This window comes from Protopterus annectens, chromosome 6.part0 (genome assembly GCF_019279795.1).
Source record: "Protopterus annectens isolate FY-2018-M chromosome 6.part0, PAN1.0, whole genome shotgun sequence".
NCBI classification, from domain to species: Eukaryota; Metazoa; Chordata; order Ceratodontiformes; family Protopteridae; genus Protopterus; species Protopterus annectens.
The window spans coordinates 1861662160-1861675427 of record NC_056737.1 but is presented as its reverse complement, the minus strand read 5'-3'; positions in this window follow the sequence as shown (position 1 = coordinate 1861675427).

The window sequence follows — 13268 nt, the reverse complement described above, 5'->3', positions numbered from 1 at the left end:
TCATGGTGCAGAACCCCATTCAAGGTGTTATACAAGACGCATGTGTGATATGTGTTCCTGTGATGCACACAGTAAATACACAGCTGTCTGACAAAACTGATGGCATGGCTTACATTCAGGACAGTGTGGATTGTGCCATATTTGTATATATGTATAAAATATATATATATATATATATATATATATATATATATATATATATATATATATATATACACAGAGAGAGAGAGATATGCCATACACACCTGTCTACAAACAAGGATTGCTCATAATTTCAAATACAGGTGTAACAGTGTCTCTCCTAACACATATGAAAGATGTTAATTTTTGAGGAAGGTATGCTTGATTCCCTCATAGACTGCTGATAAATCATGACAGTTGTACTTGTGTGTTCTTGCAGAACTATCTATAATCACTCACAATCACATATGTTATATCAAAGACACAAATTCATGGTGGTATTAAGCTGATATTTTACATGCTTGTGCGTGCTTCTGTCTACTGTTGTCCATGAGCCTGTTACTATGTGTCCCACTTGTCTGAGACCTGTGCTGGCATTACATTCATATTCAGGCAACTCATTTTGCACAGCTTCAGAATATACATCTACCCGCTGTTATATATACCGTCCTTGATAAATGTCCTCTGCATTGTTCATATCAGGATGATTATATCACAAAGCATCCTCTTCACTGATATGTCACCTTGTGTGACAGTCACATAATATACAATAACTGTGTGATGGGTATACCCACACAGGAGAAATATACAGCAATACATATTGTATCATGTAGATATGTGATTAGTGTTCATGCTACACCTGTCATGTCTTTGTGGTGCATGTATATTGACACGCCCTCATCTGCTGTACATTATCATGTTTCACCTGTCCTCTTACCTTGTGTTCATACCTACAATTCATTCATGTGTTCCTTTTCAATACATACACTTCCCTGAATGATTATTTATAATACAGTCTATGTGCCCTTGCTGATCAGTTGAAAAACATTTATTCAGTACCCCCAAAACAGGTTTGCACACCACTCTGCACTGTATACACTTTCATATAATGTATTGGAACTGTATAAATTGCTTTATTAAAAACCCTGGTAGTCCTTATGGCTTCCACATAATGCCACAGGCCTTGTTTGCCTATAGGTAAACACATGTACATGTATGCAGGTGTTCTTGTTGCTTTACAAGATTTGCTGCTGGCCAGACAACTGCTCTTGGTTACATTTAAGCTCAATGTGCGGCATGCTTATGCAATTAGCACTGCTGCTCATCCTGCAAACACATAAACTCCATGTAGGCTTTGTATTTAGCCTACATAAAGTTTATTGAATCCCAAGGATTGAGTTATGCAATTGCAGTAAAGCTGCCAACAATTAGGCTTCAAGTACATATCACAAGAAACAAGTGATCACCTGCAGTAGTCATGCTGGGCAAAGTAATTGACAGTGAATAATGAGTAAGTGCCATCTAAATACCAAGACAATGAATAAATAAGCAGTAGTGGGCAATAAAACTGTATTTAATTAATAAAGCAACAGTAAATAGAAAACTGGAAACATCTACAGGTAGTTGGGAGACTATATTCATGAGTACGATTTTAGTAAGCCGAGGGAACAGTGGAAAAGAGAGGATGCTACATGGGCAGAAGAATGTTTTTAGAAAGGAATATTGGCAATGATGAAAATATTAAAAGTGGTTAACTCTGTTGGGGATTCCTTGTAAACACACACCAAGAAATATGGCATCCATCCCCAGAGTGTTGGGATTGTAGGAAGGAAAATGCTGATAAGATGCGCATGTGATGGACATGTAGGGGAGTTATACTACTGTGAAGGAAGTCAATAGATGAAGATGGTAAATTCCAGGTAAGAAGATGCCAGATCATATAACTTATTCCTTTTCAGGTGCATAAATAGAAGGGATGGGCCTGGGATGAAAGCAAGAATGTTAACGGCTTGCTTTGGAGGTGAGAGTTGTGAGGCTGGTGATAGCAAAGTTATGTTAAGTGGATGGTCTGGAAGCTTAGAAAGAGGAGTAAGGAACTGGATGCAAAAACTATGAAGGGGACATACTCCATGGTTGACAAGGAGGTGTAAGGGACGTGTTCAGCAATGGGTAGCCAGACCAGACAAAGAGGCAAGATTCAGTGATGAAAAAGGTGAAATTGTAGTTGTAGTGAATTAGGGATAATAGTACCAAGTGCAAAGTGCAGGAATTACCAATGATAAAACACACTGTGCCCAAATGGAGGCAAACTTCTTAAAGCTGAGAGTCAGGGAAGTGGAGTACCCCAAATTCTGCATATGGCGCTTAATTTCATTAGTTTCCTCTAGGTGCTCTGGTTTCCTCCCACATTTACAAAGGCATGCATCTGGAGCATTCTCCCTGGGCCTCCACTGAAAATTGGCTTTGTTCAAAGTTGGACTTTCCCAGTTAACAAATGTTAAATAAATAAATACAATGAGAGATGTGTAAGGGAGACTTTTGAGGAAGGAATGATACAGCTCAAATTATTGAGGGAGGGAGGCATTTGGGTTATTTATTTGGTTAGAATTAATAGAAAAGCAAAGAAATGTTTTTTCTCTTGCAATAAGATGTAAATGTCAGATAGTGAGCTATATGTATTATGGCAAATATGTTGTATAACACATTAAACAAATTTAGAAATTGATCACTATATGTGAAAACTGTCTATTTTTAATGCTATTGTTGAAAAGCTTTGTTAAATATACAACAACAAAAATAATAACATTAAAAAAATGCAACAATAGTAAATAAACATAAATGGAATATGAAACATCATGTGCACAAAACAATAGAATAACAACCAACAAACAGGCTAAATCAAAGTATGAAAATGTCTTTCAGTTAGTAAAGCTGTTAATGAAGCAATAAACAATAAAGACAGAAATCTGGTTTAATTACTAAGGCATTAGTCAAGTGCTAATGAATAAGTACCAGCACTATACTGAAATCAAACACAATCAATTTAATTGCAACAGTGCCACTAACTCTTAACAATGTAGTCAAAATGCAGGGAAATTTAAACAATTCACAAGAAAATAGTGGCTGCCTTACCTGTTGCTTACTAAGCTGTTGCACTGCTTATGCAATAAGATTTACACTACCCAGCAGCACTGTATACAATATGGCAAAGCAACAAAGTGTGCCTTCAGTTATTTAAAGTATGTCAGTATATGTCCCTGCAGAAGTAGGCCAATCAAAATCAAGCATATACCCCCAGATATGTTGGACAATCAAAATACGGCACCCTGATCCTTCCATGTAATCCAAGCTCAGATAACTGGCACATGGAAACCCTTGCTATCAACAGAGGCTGGTAGATTGCAGACGCAGTCCTAAGAAGAAGATGAAGTTCTCAGTCTTCTGTTCCATTTCTGTAGTCCCCTTTTGTCTTGTGCACATTTCACATCAGAGCATGTGCAACTGCTTAGTTCTGAAGAGTGACAAGCTCCATTTATTTATTCAAAGCCTATAAGGTGAATCAAAATTAACCCTATCCCCCAACTACCCCCAAATGCACACACAGAAGATGGACAGTCAAAAATAAGAGACCCCAATCCTTAGGCATTACCCAAGTTCTGGTAACTGGCATGTGAATGCCTCTACCTTACCATTGGCTGTCCTAAGATGCCATTGAAATCCTTATAGTGCATTGAATAAGTCAGAACCAAAGTACAAAAGTGTTTTGCATTCATATTCTAGAATTCTGTATTAAAAAAAAAAATGTGCAATGCAATTTAAGAGGAAATATACAAAGAGCGGCAGGCATAAAGAATCTTAAAATAACACATTTTAAACAGATTGCATAAAATATTTCTATCTAACCTACTACATATTTCTTAACTAAAATTTGACTAAAACAAGTACTACGCGCTATCTGCCACTGTCTTAAAGTATAAAATACAACAGGTCAGCAAAATGAGACAAAGTCCCAGTTACAGGTGAGTACAAAATCCATGAACATCATTCAAAATACTGCAAAAATATTTTAATGACATCTATGAGCTGAGTCTTCATAGCAAGAGATGGGTCTTCACAGCATCAGTCATGTCACAAGACCTTTAAAGCGTTTATCAACAGTGATCACCACAATGAGGTAAGAGGCCATTATAGTAAATCGTCCCAAACAATTACTCCTCTGTCCTGTTTCAAATAAAGGGTTTCATGCCACCTAGTCTTAACATCTGACCTTCTGACTTAGTAATTTTCAAACTGCAAATAATGGTCTTTTCTGGGAAATTCCATGTTGTAATGCAAAAAATAATACAGGAGTTAAATGGATCCTTGGTTATCTAAAAAAGGTGCATGTGTTTGTTTCTGGATATAAGCTGCAGTTATCTTTTAAGTGCCCATTTTTCACCACAAAAAAATGGTTAGCAAGAAATAATTAATTTATAAAGTTTTGTATCTATACTGCAAAACAATATTTTCTTCAGATTTTCCCCGTTACTGAAAACAATTGCAAGCTCAAGCAGATATTTACATTTCACATCTGAAAACTCACCACATTTGCCTGAGTGTTTTACAACCTCCTTAAATCTTCCCCCTTTTCCTGAACCTCAAGCAAGTTTTCCCAAGATACTTTCAAGAAAGAGAGTTTAAGTGTGTATCTCCTGTAATACTCTTCCTAATCCCTTGTCTTAAAAGGTCATCTAGTCTTCTATCCCTGATAATAGTGGTAGGCCCTTCTTGAATAGCATCCACCTTGTCAGATTCCGGATTAATCTTTTCAACACCTACGCTGATTCAGAAAAGACACTTCTACTTCTCCTGCTTTGATGTACCACTGTATCCCTGTGTCCATGCTCTGCTCTACCAGTTTGGAATACGGTGGCTTACCAGTGAATATATCCCTAAATTCATATAGTACTGCTGAGATTTCTTGAATCTGTGTAGGACATATCTGATGGAAAAGGCACTACTTCAGCCAAAGAACTGTCAGACCATTCTTCACTGAGATCTATCATAATATTTCCTTCTGATTCTTGCTATAACATTCTGTTGATACTGAGTGCCAGGGTCTCTGTCTGTCATGGTACGACTTCATCATATTAACAAGCCAGAGTCTGTGTGGCAACTCTACCATGTGGTGATCACTTATCTTTCTCCCAACAGTGAAATTGCCTTTTTTAAGTTGCCTGCAACTTATTGTGTTCAGCAGAAAAAAACACCATCACCTTCTGTCGAACATTTTTTTTCAGGCTCTGATTGTCCAGTCATGCCAGACTGTTTCCTGCTACCAGGTATTTTTGTGATAACCTTAAGAGCTCTTTAAATAAGTACAGTCCTGAAGTTTAGGAGATGCTCCAGAACAGACTTCCTGTGGGAAATCACATTCACTCTGACTCGTCACAAATTAAATCCAGGGGCTACCTTACCCTGTGATCATGTAGCTACTCAAACTGTGAAAAAAATGTGTATTCTTGGGGTGCCTGACTCAGTACAGACAAAATGGGTCAGTATTGCTGATAGTCTTTTTAAATCCTTCATGCAAGCATACTGATTTAAGGAACATGTACAGCCATGAATTCTGAAAGAGACCATAAGGGAGTCCAGTTCAATCTACCAATTCCATTAGTGTCATAATCAAAGTCATATTGCATGCAAACACAGGCTGAGGGAATCAAACCCTGCACTACAGGAAGCAGCTCATGTACTAAATCCCTGATCAACCTAATCTCTCCCAGAAATGAGTGTAAAATAACAAGTATTCTCAGCATTAAATACTTCCAAACTTCACCATGTTTTATTGTACCATCTACAAAAAGAAAACACCAAATCTGTTTGCTGGCTGGTGACATTTCTATGCCATATTATACTATAAATATATTGCTATGAATCATTAGCATGCTGACTAAGGCTTGCAAGTGGGAATCAGCAAGTGGTTTCTTGATACAGACTGTAGTACAAGATAAGGAGAAAGGATACATTCCTGGCAAAGGAACACTTTATGGGGGGGGGGGGGGGTAGTATGATATTTGGTTTCTTTGGAGCCTCTTAAAAGAGATTATCAGAAATGTTATCATGATGTTTTATCACAAAAGAGCAGTTACATTTTTAAGGACTAAAACAAATTATACAGAGACAGCAGATTCAGCAAGCAATAGTTCCCAACAGTGTGGGCATTGCAGGGGGAAACAAAAGACCAACCACAAGCATTGTGATGCCTGACATCACAAGTAGAGGGCTCCACCACCCTTGATGGTCCATTATTTACCTGTAATGTCCACATAATATAGCATTATTGCACTTAGATTATAGGTTACCTGCATAAGCATATTTTTGATGTAAAATAGCTATGCCACTTAATGCTTCAAAGATGATGTAGCATACATAATTATTGTCGATAGTACTTTTCCATGCAAAATATAAGTTTGTAAGCATTTAATAATGTATGTGTGCACATATCAACCCACACACACATAAACATACAGAGGCTCACACACACACACACACACACACACACACACACACACACACACACACACACACACACACACACGCACACACACACACACACACACACACACACACACACACACACACACACACACACACACACTTACATGCACAGACACACAGGTTCTCGTAAGCACTGTAGTTACTTGTGTCCATTTTAGTTTCTTTTTCCATGCTCACAAAGCATGATTATTTAGGAGGAGGGGAATGGCAGGTCCTTGAAAATTATGTTAATTTTATTAAACAAGGCTCTTAAAGTCACAGTTGCTGCGGTAAATCACTGGGTGGGCCATTTTCTTCTATAACTGCTTTATGGTAGTTTAATATTTTAATTTATTTTGTATTTATTTCTTTATTCTTAATTGACTAGATTAGTCACACTAGGCTACTGGTTTCTTTTCAGGGGAGAACTAATGTGGTATTTCTAGTACATGGGGAAGTGTAGCCAGGGCATCAGGCAACTTCCCTTAGTATTTTCTCTTTCGAGCTGCAAGATGGCAGCAAAGTGATGCCACAGCAGCAAGGAAGAGATCTAAGAGAAGCATCATCATGGAGAAGGAGAAGGAGAGAAAATCTGCTGAAAGTTTGGAGGGAGAAAATGGGAATTTGGAGGAAATTATTCAGACATCTTGCACCAAATTATTGTAGCACACACAAGTGCTACCAGCACTAAATGTTCTACAAGGAAACAGCTCCAGCACTTATTAATAATACCCACCCCTCCAGGCATGTCTATAGGTCAGTTCTCTGTGCGTTGTCCTATTAACATGGTGAACCTGGACATTCTGACACAATGTGGCAACTGCCTCATGTACACTGACAACCATCTCCTTTTTCCTCCCAACACACAGACTTGTGAGAGATGCACTTATATATCCAAATTGAAAGCCATGCACTCTCCAACCAAGACCAGACTAACTGGTTAAGAGGAGAAGGTCAGCACTAGCACCACACTACATGGAACACATAGCCCTACAAAACATACACTATCACACCTCTCACATAAAAGCACAAACCACACATCTACTTTCACGGAAGCTCTCAATAAAAATCTACACAAACAACAGAGACTTCCAAGGCAAAAACAGACTTGACCACCACAACAAAACACAAATCACGTGAGACATAGCTCACCTAAACAGTGTGCCACTCAACCAAAGCCCCTAGAGCAAAACAGCATGCCCAACACACTAGTCATAGGTGACTCGATAGGGAGGCACACTGATGTCCCACTCACTAGGTTGAATAAGGAAAAGGTAACAGTCAGCTGTCTGTCAGGTGCCAGGATCTGTCACATAAAGCACGCATTCAGGTCACTCCACAACAGGTACAAATACAACTCTGTCATTGTCCATGTTGGTGTGAATGACCTGAGACGTAACTCCTTGAATTACATGAAAAGAGACATGGAGGAGCTCTCAGATTATGTAGCTCAGGCGGGTATGACCCTAGCCCTGAGCAGCATCCTATTATCACCCAGAATGATACCACAATGTTGTGTTGTGTCCTTCAGATTTTCCCGGTTAGGGGTCGCCACAGCGGAACTCTGGTCTGCTAATGATTGGTAGTTGATTTTTACGTGTCGAGTTACCAGCCCTGATGCACAACCTTCAACGAAGGTATGCCCATTCACGCATGTCTCCACACAGAAGACGCTCTAGCTGAGAAGCGAACTGGACAGCGTGATACCACAATATAAGTAGAAAATGATTGACTTAAGGGGATCCAGTATCTCTCTGCCTGGGATGACATGATTGGCAGACTGTGATGCTTTGCCAGAGATGGCCTGGATCTGTCACCCCTGGGATTCCAGATACTGGCCGATGCTCTTGCCACCCCTATAGTGCCTTTTTAAGGCAGTGTTCCAAAGACCAAATTACCACCATAGCAGCTACAAATAAAAGCAATCTGAGGGTCATGCTGCTCAATGCTAGAAGCCTAAATCTCAAGATGTACTCAATTGAAGCACTCCTCAAAATGGAGAACATTGACATTTGTGCTGTAACAGAGACCTGGTTCAAAGCAGCAGAAAGCACCCCTGGATCATCAGGCTATAACTCATTCCACACCTTTTGGCCCCAGAACTTGGACTGAAGCTCCAAAGGCAGTGGTGTCTCTATATTCATAAAGGATATGCACACCTCCAGACTGGTAGCTACTTCAGGTGAAAATAACACTGGGTAAGACAGCAATTCAGGTCATTGCCTGCTGTAGGCCCCCAACCATGTCCAAACACTCTTACTCCATCTTCCTAAGCACCCTGGAAAATATTAGGGTCCAACCCAATATCCTCATACTGGGCGTCTTCAACTACCCCTTCATCAACTGGGAAAACGTCTCATGTACCAATCAACTTGCCCAATGTTTCCTGGAATTTGTTAATTCCAATGCCCTGGACCAGCTCATCCTTATCCCCAGTAGAGGAAGCAACATCATTGACCTGGTTATTACAAACATGGGTGACCGTTGCTCTACACCAATAGTCATCTCCTCCCTGGTTAGATCCGATCACAAACTAATCACCATCGAAATCCACATTCCACCCACACACCCAACAAAGGTAACTGCCATGAAAAATTTCTCCAAAGTCAACTTTGGGCTCCTAAAAACAGAGGTAGCTAACTTCATGGCACCCATGCAAATGGAGAATAGGTGCATGACTGCTAAATCATACAATAATGCACTGTACTGTCACATACACAAATGCATGGAACTGGCCATACCCAACAGAACCAAGTCGATCTCCTCCGAAAAAACAAAGCCAAATCTGGTGATGCTCTGCCATAAACAAACTCTACAACAGAAGGAAGAAACTGTTGCAGAAATAGGTGAAGTCCCAAGACTGGAAAAACTCTCTTATTAGCCTCAACAAAATGTTGAGATCCCTCATCAAATCCCATAAAGCTAGCTATGAAAACAGAATCACAGCAGATACTAAATACAACCACAAGGCCTTCTTTGGTTATGTCAAGAATCTCCATGGCAATACCCAGATTTGCTCTGAGCTACTGCATAATGGTACCTCCTATACCGAGCCAACAGATATTGCCAATATACTGGCCGACAGATTCAGTGCCAACTTTACCCCTCTCTCTCCCCTAAAGGACTGATCACAATACTAAATGAATGCCAGGCACCCAATATTACTACTCCATAGGTTAAAACTGCACTGTCCAAGGCCATGAATACAACTTCCATGGGATCTGACAATATCCCTGGCTGTGTTCTACATGAACTACAAAGTGAACTAGCACCACACCTGTGTGCCCTGTTCAATCACAGCCTCACCTCAGGGTTTGTCCTCACCAAATGGCGCACTGCTACAGTCATCCCTCTCCATAAAGGGGGAGTGACTACAGATCCTGGGAACTATCGCCCCATCAGCCTGGCGAGTCTAATTTGGAAGGCTATGGAGAGCATCATCATGGACCTAATAAACAAGGATATAGTTAGTCTCCAGACACTGGATCCCATTAAATTTGGCTTTGTGAAGGGTAGATCATGCCTGTTTAACCTGGTCGACATCCTTATATTAGTCACCAGAGCTTTGGATGAAGGCAAGGCGGTTCATACAGCCTACCTCGATCTGGCCAAGGCCTTTGATACCATCCCCCACTCTGGAATCATAGATAAACTCACTAAACTAGGCATTAACCCCTATATCACTAGGTGCGTTGCCAACTGGCTCACAGATAGAACCCACAGTGTTAAAGTAGCAGACTCCAAGTCAGACTGCCAACCAGTCACGAGTGGAGTCCCACAGGGATTGGTCCTGGGTCCTCTCCTGTTTGGTATATACTTCTCTAAAGTCCAAGCCAGCATGATGGGATTCTGGCTGACCGAATTCGCAAACAGTTGCAAGTTGGGAGCCATTATTAACTCCCCAAGTGATGTAGATATTCTACAGAAAGTCTTCACTGAGACCAACAACTGGTGTCAAAGCCATGGTCTTAAGCTCAATGCCAAAAAATGCATCGTCATCCCCTTTGAGAAAAACTTGGTTTCCATGAACTACCACATCAATGGTAGTCCTCTGAACACTGAAGGAATTATAAGATATCTGGGAACACAGGTTGACAGCAACTTCTCCATTGACCACCCCATTGCCACTGTGGTCAGAAAATCCTTCTATGTGGCACATCTCATTACCAAGGGTTTTGCATCAAGGAAGAAAGAGGTTATCATCTCTTTCTACTCTTCCCTCATTAGACCAATCATTGAGTACAATGCCCCATTTGGTATGTACCTCACTAGACACCTGCAACAACTGGAGAAGCCACAAAAATACCTCAAAAGAGGATCCTAGGCCTTAAACACGTAGACATACTCAATAAACTCCAGCTATTTCCTGTCTCATATCACCTACTTAGAGGCAATCTCTGCTTGACTTACAAAGCTATGTCTCACCCAGCACTGTTAGATATGCTATTCTAAAGAAATCTCAATCCCTCCACACCACACGCTGTAGAGACCTCAACCTTATTACCACAATCAACAGAACATGCTGGAAGGACAGGTTCTTAACCCAGAGACTGCCCATGGTCTGGAATAGACTTCCCATACATATCAAGCAAAGCACCTCAATGGCCCTTTCAAGAGAAATCTTGATGAGTGGATGGGTAAGAGAAAATTCACCCTGGGATCACTTCAGTGGCTCTACTCAATAGAGGCACTGGGAACTAACATCGGGTGGCATGATGACAGGGAAATCCTATGGGCTAGGCTTGTAAGGGCTCTAGGGCCGTTAACGTAGTACTCATCTATGAACCTATGAATATGGAGAATCAGAATGCAGATAAAGATTTTTGTTTGGTAGATCATACAAATGAGCAGCAGTTAGCTGTCTCAATGGAAAATGATGTAAGCAAGTGCTTTGGAGTGGTGCAGATAACAGACATGGTGTCAGGAACACCTGCAGATGATGTTCTGTTGAAAATATCAAGCAGGATGATCCAGACGACAGTTCTGTTGTTTCATGGGGTGAGAACAAGGATTTTTTTTTGGAAGTGGTGAAAACGGTAATGAGAAGAAGGAATCAGCTAATGTGGCAACAGACAATGCATCAGTTAAAACGTATGCAGCAGTGACAGCAGGTAAAAAGGAGGGCAGCAACAATATGTTAAGTAAAACTGTTTTCTTAAAAAAAGAGAAACGTTTCTATGAGAATAAGAACAAAAATGAGACTATAATCGATTGTTATCTATGGAGCAATTTTGTAACTGTTCTATGATTTAAAGCTCAATAAATTTGGTATTTTATACATGTAGTGACATATATTTGTGTGACCTTGTATTTGAATCTAAGGGGCAGATGATGACAGCTCCAGAACTGTGAGAAAAACGATATTCTGATAATATGTTAAAAATGTTACTTTGCAGTTTAGATCTGATGGACTGGAAGAACAAGATGTAAAAAATGCATGCAGAGTTTTTGTGAAACTGTTGATAACACTTTGAAAGTTAGAGATAAGAAAAGCATAGACTGGAGGGTGGAGAATGAATGCTGATTTGAAAAAAAAATGATAAAACTTATTTTTTTGGCTGGTCATAGAAGGACATTTATGCCAGCCAGCCAAAATCACATTTCTTTTGTGGGGAATTTTCTCATTTAATGATTGTGACACGATACAATGTAACCAGCATATGGAGAAAGGACATGCAGCAAGAAGGTGTGTAGCTGAAAGCAGACTGTAAAATAAAATGGGCACTTTTGGATGGACTGCCAAGAGCATATAGTAAATATTAAAATAAAAGGAGAAAGGGAAAAAAACATCCATGAAGAAGGACAAAAAGAAGCCAAAGGAGAGCATGAGCTAGGTGAAGAAGAAACTGTAGAAGAAGAAAAACATATGGAGGGGAAAAAAGATGAAAGAGTTTGCATGCAGGAAGAGAGGTCAGAAGAAGAGATTGATATTAAAAAGTTTTTTGAAGTAATAGCCAATGAAAAAGTCTGATTGTGAGGATGAAGGATTATTTGTACTTAATCCCAGGAAAAATATTCAGTAGGAGAAAAAGTAAAAAATAAGAAAACAAAAATTTTAAAATATTTCCTTTAACCTTTAAAAAATGAAAAGCAACAATTTTGGAACATTTTCAGTAAATATGAACAGTATTGTTCACAAAATAAGAAGGGTAAGGATACTGAAATGGCATGCTAAATGTGATGTGGATGAAATATAATATGGAACTTAAAAAGTTGAAGTTGTTCTTGAGTGGCTGTCTTATGCAAAGAAATAGTAAAAAATATTAGCGTTAACACTGGTAAGGATGGGAAGGTTAACTGTTGTAGATATGAGGTAGAGAGAAAGCACAGTTGTGTACACTTACCATAAATGTAGATGTTCGAGTATTTTCACTGTTGCAGTCCTGACTTGTGGGATTTCCTGCCATGAGAGCCCTTGGTTGGCCCAACTACCAGAGAAAATTCTCTCCTGCACCTAAGGCTGGCAGATGCCCTAACCGACTTCAGTACACTTGGGTTATAGGGAGCCAGCATATGTCATGAAATTATTTTTTTCTTGTCCCCTAACAGGTAGGAACCCCAAGTGAGCAGTAAGGAACTGAAGAAGAGCAGCCCTACAGGAAGAGAGGCCAAGACGGGGTTCCCTTTGTTAGAAAAGTGGTTATAAGTATACTACCTAGTAGGTTAAGGGAGAAGAGGGAGGGAACGAAGACTGCAACAGTGAATACTCTCAAACATCTACATTTATGGTAAGTGTACACAACTGTACTATGTTCTTCCTATTTCACTATTGCAGTCCAGACTTGTGA